This window comes from Pseudopodoces humilis, chromosome 9 (genome assembly GCF_049639895.1).
Source record: "Pseudopodoces humilis isolate 2021_Gansu_Grassland_sample_001 chromosome 9, ASM4963989v1, whole genome shotgun sequence".
In the NCBI taxonomy this organism is placed as follows: Eukaryota; Metazoa; Chordata; class Aves; order Passeriformes; family Paridae; genus Pseudopodoces; species Pseudopodoces humilis.
In genome coordinates this window covers 25055218-25072662 of record NC_142208.1, presented here as the reverse complement: position 1 = coordinate 25072662, position 17445 = coordinate 25055218, and the positions used below count along the sequence as shown (strand labels likewise).

Here is a 17445-nt window from a genome sequence, read left to right as displayed (position 1 = left end):
AAGACTCTCTAGGAAGCCATGCACTGTAGCACAAGCCCTGCCTGCCCTAAAATTACACCCCTTGTATTGCTCACAGCTGTGGTAAGGTTTCACGAAGTTCACACATTTCAGAGTCCAAGCACATTAAAGACAGCTGTTCAGTGGACCCTGGATTTACTCCTAGACATTGTAAATAAAATCTCTGTGTCTTGGTCAAATTTCAACAGATTCTATCTTATTTCTACCCTAAATTGCAATCACAACTAAAGGCAGCATCCATAGTCTCCCAGCTCTTTGTGCATCTCTCCCCAGATCTCCTATGCCCTATATTTTTGAAGACATCACTTCTATATTACCACCCTGCAAATCCCAGGATAACAACAGCTTTACAGAAGTGGGCTGAATGCTACTCAGCTCCTGGGTATAAAATCATAGTAAAAACACGTTGTTTAGTATGACTTTTCTGGATTTTTGCCCAGCATGACTGACTAACATCCATCTCTACTTGTTGGTGCTGCATGGAAAGCACAAGTGTGAGCATCCCTTTGCAGTATCTTACACAGGGTCCCAGGAAATAGCAGGAGTTGCCTGAGGCAGTGGTAACACCTACAGTAACCTGTCCCTAAAATCACTCACCACATGAACCCAGGACAGGCAACATTCCCACACCGCTAACCCAGGCAGCTTCCACTCCACTCCCGCTTGCTTTTGAGAAAAAACATCCCAGATTCAATAAAGGCAACTCTTGCAATGGTTTGGGAGTCTGAAAGCCAGAGAGGATCTGAGAGTCTGAACACACAACCCTCCCAAGAAAAGCTGCAAAAGCACTTTGCTGCCTTGTGAGACCACAGAGCAAACTCAGCTGCTCAGGAACTACTGCAGGGTCGAGACACAGCCAAGAGCCTGAAAGGCAGAGCTGGATCCTGAGCTGCTTCCATGGGGTGTGTTTGACACAGCTCTGCAGAGGAAACGTCAAACCCTTTCAAGAGGATCTTCTGAGGCCCCATCAGGCTGCCCCAGCCATGCTAAGAAGAAACATGAAGCAGGGGCGGATGAGGAAAAGTAGATTTTCTAAGACATTGTGTTGTTTGAATGCTTCAGTTGAAAAAGAACATCACAAAATAGGAGGAAAATTGGACACATCTTCCAAAACTGAATTCTGACAGGAGAAAGAAAAATTAAAAAGGGAAAAACCTTCATTGACTCAGGCTGAGACATTTGATTCCAATTTCTGCTTTGTAGTTGAAGAAGCTCAGCTTGTTTTTGTCAACACTAACAAATGACCCTTTTTTTCTATGGCAATGAAATTTTGCATGAAAATCTTGATGGTTTTTATTTTAAAAGCTGAATTCTACAGAAAATTGGATATTTTACAGTTAAGGCACGATTTCAAAACAAAAATGCTTTCTTCCCCTGAACTGTCAGAAATCTGGAATTTCCACCCCATAGAAAATGCCCACTCTGCAACATAAATTAAAACATTTTGCTCTGAGGAAAAGAAATACAAATTTATTAAGTTTCAAGAAATTCAGAAACAGCAAAACTCTTACTCTTAGACATAATTTAATCAAAATAAAGAAAACACCTTTGTAGTGCCAAATTAAATTGTTTCTATTCATCAAACCAGTCTTTCTAAAATTAATTCCAAGTCAGCTCAACATTAAACTGCATTTCGCTATGGGATCATACTTCTACTTCAGGAAATACAGCTCAGATATGAAGTTTCCTCATCTCCTGCAGGCTAGGCTCCACACACACACTGTGCTTCCCAGGACACCCCAGGGCAGGTGTCCCTTGGGACACCGAGCAGCTCAGCTGATTGAGAATGAAAAAAACAGAGAGTCTGTAGGACAGAGTGTGGAAATAGGGAGACTGAATTACAGCTCCCTCAAGGCAATACAATCCCTCCAGAAAATGCAATTTCAAGCTGAGCTTACACAAAACTTAATGACCTGAATAATTTAACAAATTGTTTTGGTTTTGTAGACAGAAATGGTAGTGGAGAAAGGATAATCAGAAAAAATATATTTTCTTTGGAAAGAGGCGATGTTCCAGTTCTACAAGAATTTTCTTCTGTGCTTTATTTTTCACACATGCATCTCCACATTACATATAGGTTGGAAGTTTTTTCACTGTCTACTAAATACCCTGCTTTAAGGCTTATATTTAAAAATGCCAACACCTGTCAATCATTTACCTTAAATGGTCTATACTTCAATACAGATTAAGAGCCTCTGGCAGTGAGGAATCCTGACACAATGCTCTATAGCATACTAAACCACTAAATCCAGATTTGATATGATGGACCTCTTCTCTAAAATAAGGCCAGCAAGTGTCCAAAACTGTCCAATTCAGCAGCCTTGAGTCCTGACACAACTTGGCTGGCATGAAAGCAAAAAAATTACAACTAGGAACATTAGCCCATGGTTCATTCCGTCTCCAAAACACATCCCTGAAGGGATCCGTATTGTTCAGGCAATTATCAGAATCTCCAAGCCCACAAATCACAAAAGTACTCAGAAGCTTTTCAGAGTGTTTGGTGGCGTAACAATCTTCCATGCCAATAAAATTTTACTACGAAGGAAAATTACTTTAGTTCATTAAACCCAGCTCCAGATCTTGCCAATTCTAAACTGGCAAAGTGCTTTGCATATACCCCAGAGTGGAATATATAATGCCTGTTTCCCACAAATTAAGAGTGCAAAGGCACTGCAGTTCCTTCAGCAGGTTGACAGTGAGCTTCAGGACAAGTAAAAGCACCACACCAAAGCCTGTCAGGCTCCTGTGACAGGGGACATTCATATGAGAGACACAAGAGGGAAGAGCACAGCAAAGAACGTAGATGTCAGACAGACATCTGAAAGGCCAGCTCCGATCCACTTCACGAAACATCTCTTCTCTGAGTGATCCTGCTACATCAGCACAGAGATTAGCACAACTCATCAGCAGCCCTGTGCACATATTTGCCAAGTGTAATTAATAAAGAGTACAGGGATGAGCACTAGGCAGCAGAGAGCAAAACAGAAAGAGGGCAGACAAATTTACATGTCAGAAATGAGAGCTCTCCACTCACTTGCTCTGGCATGTTGGGGTCTCTGTCTCCTGCCCACAGACATATTTATATTTCCATGATGCTTGCAACATTTTCTACCCTCCAAGCCAGCCACAGGAAGCTTGTCTGCAATTTCCATCTGCCATTCCCCAATCCATATGAGAACAACAGCACCCAAGAAGTAAATTCCAAATGTGAGCAACCACAGGATACTGGGAACCACTGTCTGTTAAATGCTCACAGCCAAAGACAAACTGGTTTAAAATGTTCTGGGACTTAAAACACCAGCAGCACTGATCTATGTAGGTCCCTAAGATTTTCTTCTTTGGGCTTTTTTGGGGTTTTATTTGTTTGTTTGGGGTTTCTTTTTTGTGGTGGTGGTGGGTAGTTTTCAAGGCACAAGATTATTAACTAAAGATGGACTGATTGGCAAGCACATGGACATGCACATTCATGATCATGGATTTCTAAGGCACTCTTCCATGCAGTCTCTTCATTCAAACCTAATTCTGTCAAAAGTCACCAATACCAGCCTAATTTTTCCCAAACAAACACTCAAAAGATGGGGAAGGGACCATTTACATGTTCAATGTATATTTGTGCTTAAGTGTGTGCTAGGCTGACCCCAACCAGCAACTAAGCACCAGCCCAGACACTGACTGTCCCACCCCAGGTTGATGGAGAAGAAAACCAGAACAGCAAAAGTGAAAAAAACCTTTTAATTCCTGGCAGAGACATTTTCATTAGTCAAGGGAAGGGAAGAAACTATAAATAAACAAACAAGTGATATAAAGGCCGTCATTGACTGTCCTCCCCAGCAGACCAATGCAAAATCAGTCTTAGAACATAGTTTCTATTGCTGAGGATGATGTTGTATGGAACACAACACCTTTTTGAACTCCTTCTTGGGTAGGCAGAGTGAGAAACAGAAACCTGACACTGTGAAGCTCTGTTCAGCTACACCTAAAACACTGATGTGCTATCAGCACTGTTTTAACCAAGAATTCCAAGCACAGCATGGCACAGGCTGCTCTGAAGAAAATTATTCCAGCACAAGTGTTTTCCTAGGCCAAGGCAGAGTGATTCTCAAAAACAGTCACTACATAATCCTGGTCTCATCAAAATCTCTTCACAAAAATACAGCCTCAAAAATATATGTGTGCACGTGAGTGATCACACTACACAACATCACCATCCTCATTTCCATTGGAGGTCTGAGTGCAGTTGCCAATACCCAAGAGTGCTATCTCCAGTTGTGAGAAGCATATAGAACTATTACACAACTCCCAGGAGAGGAATTTAAATTCCACAGGTGTTAACAGATTCTGCAAGCATCACCACAATGAAGCAAGGCAAGTAATGGCATCTTTGTTTTACTGATGAGGAGGCAGAGAGAGGCTAAGTGAAATTTTAAGTGTTTCTCTACATGGAAACACTCAGAAAGAAGAATCCAAATCAATTTTTAAGAGTTTGGTTCAATCCACTTTGCAAATATATACGAAAAATCAAAGACCACTTTATTCTCAAAAAGAGTCTCCATCGAGAAATTCAGCATAGCTGAGAGAATCCAATTTAGCACATTTTGATAATTTAAGATAAGAGGCATCATCTGGAAGATAAAACACCAATCTGAGTTCACCCAGAGCAAGAGAATGATTAGGTGAAAATGAACACATACACCTTAAATACCAATCTCTCATTTTTCCCCAGTCTAGTGAGCACAGCTGCAGAAAACTTATCTCCAGATAATAGGAATTAATGAATAGCACATTGTAAGACACAAGAAGAAAACAGCAGAGGTACTGACAGCAAACACAGGCCAAATCCTGCCCCTGGAAATCAGAGTAGCACTTGTATAGGAGTAAAGCTTTGCCAACTTAACCTGCAGCAAAGGACTTTTCCTTACTTTTTGTCCTTTTTTTTTTAATCTCTGAAGAGACAAAAATGATCTGTGGGTGGCTTCAGGCAGTGCACGTAAAAGAGCCCTCTAAAATTGAAAGAGACAAGTCTCAAGATCACACACAGATGCAAAACATGTTCCAGTGAACCTGTGATCTCCAAACAGCTGAGACTATCAAATCTGTCCTCAAAACAAGAACCAGTAACTAAAAGGAGGATATTCGCCTTTAATCCTCCTTTGCCTGTGTTGCTTATCACTTTCCAGTAGGAAAACTGCCACAGCAGGCTCCTTCTGTCCCCTGCCCTCCTCCCTTTCAGTATAAATCAGGCAGCACAATGGGCTGGAGCCAGAGCAGAAGCCTTCCCACTGGCACAGCTGGAGACACATCACATTATTTCCACAAAAGCACCTTCCAGATGTAAGCAGCAGTTAGAAATTCCTACTTCCAGGACTTGCACTAAATGAACAGAATCTGAGAGTGCCAAAAAAAAAAAAAACAACCAAACCCAGGACTAAAACCACAACAGTGCCTTGCAGAAAGAGACAGATCTGAAAAGCCCAGGTCTCTCCTCCTGTGCCTTTACGAGCAAAAGCAGGGCAGGAATTTTGTGTGCTGGCTCTCTTGGATGCCTTGGCAACTCAAGGGCAAGCCCAGTCTGTCAAAGAAACAGCACCCATCAGCATCACCACTGAGACACCTCTTCCAGAGCCATGGATTTACCTTACTGGCTCTCACAAATCTAGAAAGCTTTTTTAATTGAATCTGACAGGGTCCTTCATGCTTTTAGTTTTAGGCATTTTCGTGCAGGGACTGTAATTTAGGATATGTTCAGAGATGCCTTGCACATACAAATCTTTGCCATGGTAGTGAATGGAGCTGAATAACCCCACCAGCAAGGCAATGACTAATGACTCCAGGACTCAGAAAAGGAATTGGACCATAATGTTTTACAACAATGTGGGAAAAGAAGTCTGATTTTCCTCTCCCCAAGTCAGATATTCCAATTATCAACCAAAAGGAGGGTATTCATAGCCACTAGCTGTATAGTGGCTGCAAGTCAGCCACAAGGCTCTTTCATCTCCACTACACTTTAAAAATTGGGCAATATCTCTCACGCAACATTTCTTCCAAGAAAGTAAGAAATAAAATTGGTATATCATGCCTCAGTTTTAGCAAGTGTATCACCTGCATACCTGCATGCTTACCTTTAGTGCAGGCGCACACACACAAAAATTGCAACTCTAATTGCAATTGTGCAAAACCTCCTTAATAAAGAAATAAATGAGATGCCTACAGTGAAGTTATCAGTCCTTGAAGAGCAGATGGATTCGGTCCCAGAGGCTGCAGGAGAGTGCACACACTCGTGTGCATACGTGTCTGTGTAAAATAAAACCGATTATCAACCACAAAGAATTAGGAGAGAGTGTCTGGAAAAGGTGTGGTGATTAGGAATAAACACACTCTAGGGGAGGCTGGAGACACCAACACTGACAGCAGCTTGGGAGCAGCATTAGTCAGAGAAGCCAGACAGAAATACTCCATAGATTATCTGATCCACCCCCCTGACAAGACAGTTTTGCTCCACAGAATTTTTCCCAGTTCTTCAGGGTGGTTTTTCTGCACATAAACACACATTCCCACCAAAAAAGACATCGAGATTGCTTAAAATATCAGAAGCCTGAGCTTTATCTCTGTGTAACTCAGTTTAACATATATACAATCTCTCCTGTCAGGTAGTGATATGATTTAAGGGTCCCCTATCATACTTTATATACTTATAAGAGGCGATAGCAAAGAACTCATAATTTATTTCTATTGATTCAGCAACCCACACCAGATCACATATCCTAGATCTTGCTAAGAAGCCCCCTCTAAAACCTTGGAAACTTTAATTTTATCTTTTTTCCCTTCTCCATCTTCCTTTTAAAGCTGCTGTGTGCACACCCCTAAGTTCAAGAAGAAAATGAAAAAAGGCCTCAGATACTTTGCTGGCTCAGTTCTTATTCCAATTATCTCCTGATACCATCTGCGAACCAGCAGATTTTGTGCAGCAATTTATCTCTGTGGAGTCAGTCACATTTCTGCTGAAGGGCCATTTAAAGCTTCTGACATGGGGAGACCTGAAAACAAGGAATGACTTGAACTCCAAATATGGGTACACTACCTTCACAGGACAGTTCTCCATTTAATTAAAAAAAAAAAAAAAAGTAATAGATTATAGCCCTTTGACATCCTATAAACTGCCAGGACAGGAAAGGGTTTTTCATGGAGGCAAGAGAGTCTGGTTCTATAAAAGAAGCTAAACTAAGTGTGAAATTTTGTGTCTGAGGCATTTCTGAAAGGAAGAAGGAAAAAAAAAGTTCCCAAAAAAGTGATTTTTCAAGAAAATTCAGGCTGTTCCCTTTCGGACTCCAGGCTCTACTCAGGAGCTCTCACTCCTCTCACACACATGCCTTCTCACCTCTCCCCTGCATATGTACATATACATATATAAATACTAGTGATCTTCTTCAGATTCCAATTAGCAACTCAAACAATTGCTATTGATCAGTGCACGGGCAAGAGATTCTCTCTCTCTCTCTCCAGGGACAGAAGATGGACTAGATACCCTGTTAAAATCCATCCTCATGTCTACAAATACTTACTTCATGTGAAAACGCCTCACTGCTAGCACAGGAGAACCAGTCCAAAAGCTGGAGTTACCATGGAAGAAAACAATGTACCTGTTGGGAGATAAACCCTCGCATCTGTTTTTAATGGCCAGCTAAAAAACCTTCCACTCCTGGACCCTTATTAACTGCAAATCCAAGCGCCTGAGACTTCAGTTTATTCCCTTCCTCACAACAGCCCACGGGAATAAGGATTGTTGCAGTTTGCCAAGTGTCAAGTGTAGCACAGAGGGAAAAAGGGCAAATGCACAAATTGTTCAAGTTATGGTTCTGCAACTATCAACATCCAATAATCAGATTTTCTACCACATATGAGAACCTGCTTTAAACAACTGTAACATAACTGTAAAAATCCATTATGTAATCGCAATGTCTTAAATATGCATACACAGAGTACTTATAATTAAACTGTGGGGAAGGTGAAATATGAGAATCATCACAGGAAGAACAAGATAAAAATAAAAGCAATCATTTAGAGTAAGTATCACAGACAACTTGGGTCAGTCAGGCTGAGCTGGACACATAGAATAGGAAAGTACCCAAAGTAAGAGACAAGCAGAGTCAGGGCTCTTGACAGACAAAAGGTCAGAAGCAAGAGTTTGAGTGCTAAATAGCTAATTAACATATTTTTACATTATTACAGATTTTAAAAAAAAATTAAATGATCTGATTATCTTATATATTACAGTAATAAAAACGTGATCTGTCCAATTAACTGCACTCTTCTGACCTTGAACTTCTGTTTATGCAGTCCTCATCTGCAGGTGACAAAACCTACTTTAAAACTTAGTAGCTCAACTATGGTAAGGTCAGACTCTGCCCTAGTAGCTCCATTTCCTATTCATATTCCTTTGAAATAATCTTTACTCCTGATTTTAATCACCTTTATTATTTTTCATTTTTAGTCTATATTTGCAATGTGCACACATTTCATCATTGCTACAATGACTGAACTACTTGTACCATAAGTAGCTTACTATTATTATTATTATTATTATTATTATATATATATATATATATATATTGCATCATTAAATAGTAAAGTAAAATTATTTTCATCTATGAATTTTTCTATGTTGCTGTGAAAACACACTCTGTCTGGGCAATTTCCCTTCTTTGCTCCTGTGCAGAGCAGCTCTTGCTCATGCCTAGCACCCCTGGAGCCAGGATGCTTTCTCCTGTGGAGGGCCTAACCAAGCAGACTCACATGACATCCCCTCACCAGGTATTTCCAGAATGTGAGCTGGGAATGATTCCTCTGTGTGTAACCACCACATTGCCAGACAGATAGAACATCCTCCTCTGTCTCACCACTAAAATTTTAAATATATTCCAAACTGCTCCCCACCCCCCTCCCCTCCAAAAAAGAACTGTCTTCTGAAAGACTGGCACCAACTTGTGGTGGGGTGGGAGAAAATCTTTGACAATCCACAATACAATTGTAATTTTTAGTGTCAGTCCAATAGTGCAAGGGGGTGTGGGGGGGAAATGTGTTGAAGAAAAAAATCTATTCATCTGGTTTTGACCTTAGCAAGAAAGAAAAAAAAAATTTCCCGCTTTAGAAATACCTTGTGCTAATGCCTACATGGGGAGATGTGGAACAGCACAGTTGAAGCTGTCAAGGGCAATTTTTCTTACAGACTTAAGTGTTCTGGTACTTACAAAAAAAAAAAAAAAAAACTGAGAAAAATAGAGGAACTTGAATTCCAATCTCCTTTAATGCAACATTATGATTGAGAATTTCAAGCTGTAAAAGTAGGAAACTAAGAAGTACAGACTCTACATTATGCACATGGATTGTATAAAATAAAAGAGGAAAATCACCTTTGCAGAAATTCAAAGCTCTATCAACTTTTGGAATCCTTTTACAGTTGGCTGGGGCCCAGGGACAGTTGGTCATACACCTACTGGCTCCATTGTGCAACCCTCACTTCAACAGAAAACTTTCAGAACAATTGACATTGTGAGATCTCTTTCCTTTCCTTACTTAGGGATCTACAAAATTATCTCTATGGATGTGGTGGTTTGGCATTTAGGAAAAAAAAACAACGTGGAAAACATCCAAGGAAGTGACTCCTCTGAGAGAGGCTGCAGGGAGTTTCTTCTCTGCTTGAGACCTGGCCAATAGCTGGCCACTTCTGAGAATTGACAGCATTTTTCACCACTGAAAAGTGAGATCAACTTTGTGACTACCACCTTTTAAACCTAGGCCCAGGAGCTTCTGGCTCCCTTTCCCGGCCTGGAGAGGTATCGGAGCTCTGGTGTGGTTGGCCCGCTGCCCCGCGGCCTGTGAGGCCTGTGGAGGGGAGGAGGCCGGGCCGGAGCCCAGCAGCTCCCGGGCAGGGGACGGACACTGAGGGGATTTCCCCAGCCCCAGGCGGGCCGGGCTCTGCCACGGCCCCTTGGTTCAGGGCTGGGGCAGGCCACGGCTGCCAACATCTCGCCCTTCATGGCCCACACAGATGACTCCAGGCCAAAAAGCATCCAAAAACCATCCCCTGCTTTTCAGCACTGCCATGTATACCTGTCCGTGGCTTGGGCCAGATTTTAACCCTTTCACTACCCAGATGAGCCCTGCAGATTTAATTCCCTCTCCAGAGAGAGGAAAGCAAGAGCGATCAACATGTGAAGAGACAACATGAAACATCAAGGTCAGCAAGAGAGAAGAATCAAGCTTCAGATAGAAGGAGAATGAAGAGATGCTTTAATAAGCTAAAATATTCTTTCAGTAGAGAGATGAACAATACTCTGAAAAATTCCTTTAATTCATGAAAGAGTATTGGGGGGAATGACCTATTCAAACTGTAGATCTGAGCAAAGGTATCCATTGCTGAAGCTAAGCAGATGGTAAAGTAGTTGTGAGCCCATGATATGCTTGAACAGAAAGAGAGAAGTGAGAGTTGATGAAGACCCTTTGCCCCAAGAGAGAAAAAGAGAAAACTTCTGTTACCAGAGAAGATCATAAAAACAGATAAAGAGAACCTCTGCCTTTAAATAACTCATCCTTAAAATAACACCCCTTGAGTTCATGGCCCATGAACACACCTCTGAGTGGTATAAAAATGGGAGGAAAGCATGATGGCAATTTTTTTTCTTTTCCGGGAGGCTGCCAGGAATGGAAATGAAAAGCCATGAGAAAACTGCTTTTCTTGTAGAGAACTCTCCATGAAATGACAAGAAAAAACTTCTCTGATGAAAAAGACTATTGTATAGTTAATACTGCTTTAACATCCCAGGTTTTGTCTCTGTGTTGTCAGTTAAGAAAAGAAAAAGTTAGACGGGGTGGAGAGAAAAGGTTTCTGGAGGTTTTATTCTGGTTTCTTATTCTTGTAGTTCTGTTAATAAAGTTTCTTTATTCCTTTTAAGTTTTAAGCCTGTTTTTCCCTTCTTCTAATCCATATCTCACAGCAAGACATGAGTAAGTACCTTGGTGATTCTAGCTAGAGCTAAAACCACCACAGTGGACCTGACAGATTCTTTCCCTCCAGGAAACAGAGAAATTGAAGCCCACTCTTCATATCAAGCCACTGTCTGTATCTCTTGTAATAATCATGGTTATGACAACTGAGACTGCTGACTGACATTTAAACTGAGACTGCTTTTAAGCTCAAGATTTAGGATGCTAAACTCTAAGAGATAGATTCTTTTAACTCGTGCATGACAAAGGAAGGTTCAGTTTTTCTAGCACCTGCATCACCATCAGAAGAACATCTAGGAACCAAAATCTGGTAGAAAAGGGGGAAGTGACAGAGTGTCATGTTCTCTGAAAATCCTTTGCAACTCTGCAGGGTCTTCCAGATGACCTTCAGGGAATTTCATATAAGTGGGCTAGAAGGTTATGTTGCACCTTGCATTGAGACATCAAAAACCACCCATCACTGCAGAAGAGCTCTAAAGAACATTAACAGTTCCACTGACTATTCCTGCATTGCAAAGTTTTAAGTGGTGCACCAGAAATTTCTCAAAGCTTCCAAAAATCATTCTGCCCCTTGAGGAACGTAAGAGGGAATGCCTGTGCAGTACAATGAAGTAAGAATGCAAAATGACTGAACAAGGTTGGTAATCGCCACTCTGAGAGGTCTTTTCTTCTCCTCTTTAGTGTCTCAAGAGCCATGGATTACCATCGGAATAATGTCTTCTCCTCTCCCTCATCAGTCACACCACAAGGTCTTGTCATTATCAGCACCATGAAGTCACAGGAGCAATATGCTTTTCATAAGAAAGTGTTGAGCTGGCAAAAGCTGAGAGCTCTGAACATCATCAGAGGCTGAAGCATGGTGGGGACCAGAGGGTTGATTCAAGTAGATGTCAGTGTATCAACTCTGTACAGATTCTTTGTCTTACTTGCAGGATGCACACATAGGAAAAGGTGAACACATCTTTTAAGTACCTGTGACAGACTAAAGAACAAATCCAAAGTCCCATTTTTGCCTCTGAAGTTTTATGACTGCCCTTTCACTAAGATGATCATCTACAAACTACTTCTTATAAAACACCTCCCAGAACAGAAATATTTCTCTGGGCCCTTTTTACAGCAGGACTGACAGCAAAAGCTCCAAAGATAATCTTCAGTAAACCTAGTTATTGGAACAGTGTAACCTGTTGTAAATTCACATGTGCAACACAGAAGAATGAAGATACTCCCCAGTCCAGCCTTTCAAATAGCAATTGATACAGATCTCTCTAGTAACTACACCAGCACAAGACTGATTCCAACAGCTCCACAGCTCCTCACAACACTCCTGCAGCCAGAGCGGGTCTCATTACAAAACTGATGCACTAAACAGGCACCAGGGGCTTAGCTTTAAACCAAGCTGTCAGAGCAACAGCGTCCTCCACTGCATCACAGAGCTCAAGTTATCTCTCATGGACTTTTGCATTTTGGTCTTCTACCAGCACTAGCTCTAGAAGCAATGCCTTAAAACGAAACAACAGAATCTCATATTCTCTTATTTTTACTTTTCCCTTATACGCGTGCATATATGCATTATATATATATGCATAATTATATATATGTATATATAATTTATAGATACACATAATCATTTAGAATTATTTCCATTGCATTATTTTCCCTCCTCTCCCTGCCAAGAAAGAAGACAATAAATTATCTCAGGCTGTTTTAGATGCCTCAGATTAGCAATGCCACAGTCAGAATAGCACAGAGCACTCTTGAACTATTGCAAGTACTTGCAGATGCCACGAGCCCTTTTCATTCATGAACACTGTATTTACATTCAAACATTAAGGAAAATAAAACCAATTTGATTCACACACTTTGACATCAAGAGGCAGTGCTCAAGCACAGCTTTGCATTCACAGCACGTGTGGCATTCTTGATTAAACGAGATCCGCAGAACCATAATAAACCTGTAATTTTATTGGCCAAGCTCTATGAAAACAATTTAGAATACACGGATTGTAATGTTAAGCAAACTGCAGCCCATGTACAACATCCATGAATTACAGCAGTTTGACAATGAGCTGACCAGTTGCTTCTCACAGCCTTTAATAACAATCATCCACATCTTCACAGCACAATAGAAATTAGAGATGCAAGAAGCCTATTAGCCCATCCAGAAACACCAGGATTGTTCCCTATGGGATAATTGCTGTTCTGATTCTGTACAAAGTAGATTTAAAGCTGTAAAACAAGGCAGCCTCTTTAGTAAGATTACTCATCATTGCTGAAAAGTCAGTTCCATAAAGCTTCTTCTAGACATTAAATTTAAATGTTTCCCCTTTAAAAAAGTTTAAAGCTAGTCCAAGGAGCTTAGTCTTCTTTGGATTCCCTTCTAGTCAATAAAGAGAAGAGTTGAGAAACTGACCTTCCCTGGCCAAAAGCCTTCACAAACAGCTCTCCCTCTACCCATCTTCTCTGTGTCAGCTCTCAACATGTGGCAGTTCTAGCGCAAAATGCAGAACTTCACTGTGTCCTGTACTAGAGCAGGGGCTCTGACACAAGGCTGGGTCTAGGTAAATGTCCTTGTTGCAAGCAGTGTCAGTCCTAAATACCAGGCTATTTCCACTACTCAGTAAGTCTCCATGCACTGTGCTTCAGTCCCATAGAAAGTCCAGAATTAACAGAGAATATGTGTATCAGAAGAGCTCAGATGTACCAAGGACAGAGGGAGGGAGGAAGGGAATGACAAGATTTGCAGACAGGAATTATAGCAAGTCTACCACAATCCAGATTAAATCCAAAACATTGAAGCAACAGACACCACAGCATCTTGCTTCAGGCCCAGGAGAGTCAATAATGTCATCATGAGGAATTTGTGTGAAAAGGTGGAAACAATAGCATTTAGCACTAATTAAAATGTCAGTGTAGTGATGAAGCCAAAAGTCTTCAGCCTGTACATGTTAGGTCATCTGATTATTATTAACAACTGTTTTTTTAAAAAAAGAAACAGTAAGAAGGTGAAATTTCCACATGATGAAACAGAGCTGGAACTCAGGAGAAGGTGCCTCTTAACACCCAACATTCCAAGAAAAGCCTTTGCAAACTGAAAGTAACAGTTACTAGGGAATGGGTAATGACCCCACTAAAAGTTTGAGAAGTTCTCCATGCCAAGGACAATGGAAAAGAACATGCACAAGTAAAACTTCTTGGATTTTGCATCTCTAACTTTATTTCCCTGAGAGGTTTCTTCTGAACTTCTTTCTAATACTCTTCCAAAACCTCTAGTAAAAAATAATATGCCCGTGACTGAGACCCACTCTTACACACTACAAAATTCCCTGCTGTTAACTGAGGTATTGCTAATGTGGTCACATTCTTCTAGCTTAGCATAAGCATTTAATGAGTGCCCTTTTTTCCTGAAACAAGCCCTAACCTCTACTATCTTTGATACATATATAGACATTTACAAGCAGGATTTCAACCAGTCACCTGCATACACTCACTCTATGAGTGTGTAACACAAAAAGGTGGAACTATAAGGGACGTTTTGTCTGGAGCAATCCATGGCACTTTATGGTCCCCAAATCCTGCAAATCCCAAGACAGTTCTCAGCTCCTCTGAACAAACTGCAGACCTTAACCACAAAAGTCAAAACAAAGCAATAGCCCACAAAAAAGAATTCTTTTAATATACCATAGGAAGAGAGGAAAAGAAAAGTCAAGGGCACTGCTGCTGTCCTCCAGCCTAGCAATAATGAGGGATCTGAGAAATGCCAAGATGATTGCCTGAAGTGGAACACCAAGAGCATGTCAGACACACATCATCTCTCTCTTCCATAGCTGAATGAGGAGTCACTTTTTAAACAGAGACCTCCCCTATTCCACTCAGAAAAGTGACCATGTTACAGTGAAGAGTAATGCTTATGTATCTGACATGATTCTATAAAATCCTTCAGAATGAATATTGCAAAGAAGCAGCAATTTATTATTTGTAAGAAAAATAATATAGTTTGAGGATGCAAGATAAGGTTCTTTTTTACCCAAAGAAATACCTTCCTTTAAGAAAGGCAAAGCACCCATAATAACAGAGGAAAATCTTTGGAAGTAGTACCAGAAAAAGACATTAGAAGTGGCAATCACCATGTCAGACACACTACACTGCAGGGGAAGGGAAGAATGACCAGATAATGAAATTACAGGGCATTGAAAATGTCAAAGAGCGACCGTGCTCTACCATCATTCACAGGTTATATGAGGCATTAACATGCTGATATCCCATTCCAGTGACAAAGATGGCAACAAGAACAGAAAATAGTCCAAAATGAATCTGTTGCTGAGACCAGGAATTTAATGAAACAGGGAGATGAACAGAAAATTAATCTTACTTTCACTGTGCAGCCTTCAAACTGAAAGCTGCTGGCCCTGTTCAGGAACAGTAATAGCTCAGGGATGCATTATTTTACTTTCCCTATCTATGATCTCCCCAGTCTTATGAGTCATCATCACAAAAAAGGGTATCAAGTCTTTCAAACAAGGACCAACCTTCTTGGCAGGCAATGGCACCAAGGAATTTCCAGCCAGGTATAAAAAAGAAGAAAAAGTCCTTCACAATTAAGCAGATTCACCATTAAATCAAGGGCCCAGGGAAGCTGGGGTATCTCTGTACTTGGCAGAATTCAGAACATGACTGCTCTGAGCAGCTTTATCTAACATCACTGCTTCAACCTTTGAAGCTGATCTGAGCAGGAGCTTGACCAAAAGATCTGCGGAGCCTCCCCCTGCAAACCCAATCTAAATCACTCTACAGCTGAGTTCTGCTCCCTTCAGATAGAAACACAGAATATTGATCAATATGAGAAGCACACACAACAGTAAAGCCAGAGGACCCTGTGTCTGTCCCATAACACACCTTCCTACCTTGCTTGAGATAGTTCATCAGTATTTAAAAAAAAAATCATCTGCCTGTGTTCCTCATATAAAAAGAAAAAAAAAAAAAAAAAGAGAAGTCACGGTAAATCAAAATGTACAGTCTGTTTATGGAAACAGCTTTCTCTTCTGGAGAGAGTCTAATGGGGCATAACACAGCTTGGGGCAGATGCAGATGAACTGTCAGAATCCAGAGAATTCCATGTGGAGCCACCTCTACACATCCTCTCCACATATGGCAACCCCCCAGGGCAGAGCAGCACCATTCCAGCAGCACCACCCAAAGCAGCCAAGGTCAGGCTGGGAGGACTTCCCCTGCAAAGTCAGATGCAGCAGAAATTCTGCACTCCACCCCAAATCCTCAGATTCTGATGTTTTTCCTAGGTCTGGTGCAGAAATGGTCCTTTTTTCAGCCCAACCTAATAAACTCTCCTATTAGAAAGACTGAGAGCAGGACTGTTTCAAAAGGTTTGATAAGGTCAGCATTAAGAGTAGTTGATAAGGCTATCTGGCCTCCACAATGGTTTCTTCTGGAGCTCAAATTTTCTATTTCAGAATTGTATTTCAGAGCCAAGTTCACCCAAATATAAACAGGAACATGTCTTTGAAAAATAAAAGCAAAATGAACAAAAAAAACCCATTCACTTAACTTAATCTGGAAAACATAAATAAAGCAGTTTCCTCATTCCATCAAGCAGATGCAAATTTAATTTCAGATCACTCAATTTGTTTTCCTGTAAACAAACAAATTGTTAAAAAGCAGGGGAAAAGAAACCCTTGGAAACAATATCTCTTATCACATATAGTATGTGCCTCTCTCTCCCTGCTGGCCCATATCACATTCAATCCTACAGTTTTCAAAGGCTGCTGGAATTCAATCTGCTAAAGGTGTGTAACAAATGAGGCTTTGCAGAGTGCATTTGTTGAGTAAGCGGGAGTATCTGGACATCTGTGAACAGGGATGATTCACTGAGAGATGTGTGTAAGACAAAAGGCTCATCCTCACCTATCCCAAGGCCACATTTTCACCAGTTTATTGGCAGCCAATCTGCCAGACAACAAATGTAGCCAGACTGTGAATCAAAAATCTTTCCACCCACAAGACCATCATTCTTTTACTGCTACACAAGTGTTTTTTGCATCATGCCTAGAAAGTAAAGATCACCTGCTGCTCACTTAAGGTGTGGAAAAGACCTATCACCTCAGGGCATTCTTAAATACAACCATCTTGTTCATTACAAGGGCATAATGTTCTTCTCTATCGACTGAGCAATAGTCATGGATCATGTGGCAAGAACCAGCCTTGGAGGTAGCTAGATGGATGTCCAGCCATTGCAAGCTTCATGGTCATATAAGCAATATCTTATGGAGAGCTATGGACAGACAGTACAGACCCTGGCAATGTCTTTGTGACTCCAAGCCCATCTGCCACAGCAGCAGAACAAAAGAACAATAGCCAGCTTTGAACTGCAGCCTACACCCCTAATTACACCTGAAGTGTCTCCTGGCAACGTCC

The 17445-nt window shown here is 41.0% G+C and overlaps 1 protein-coding gene across 1 annotated transcript in view; it reads right to left on the bottom strand.

The window, feature by feature from the left end:
- SORCS3 (sortilin related VPS10 domain containing receptor 3) overlaps positions 1-17445 on the bottom strand; it is a 267664-nt gene that overhangs the window by 180374 nt on the left and 69845 nt on the right. The window lies entirely within an intron of this gene.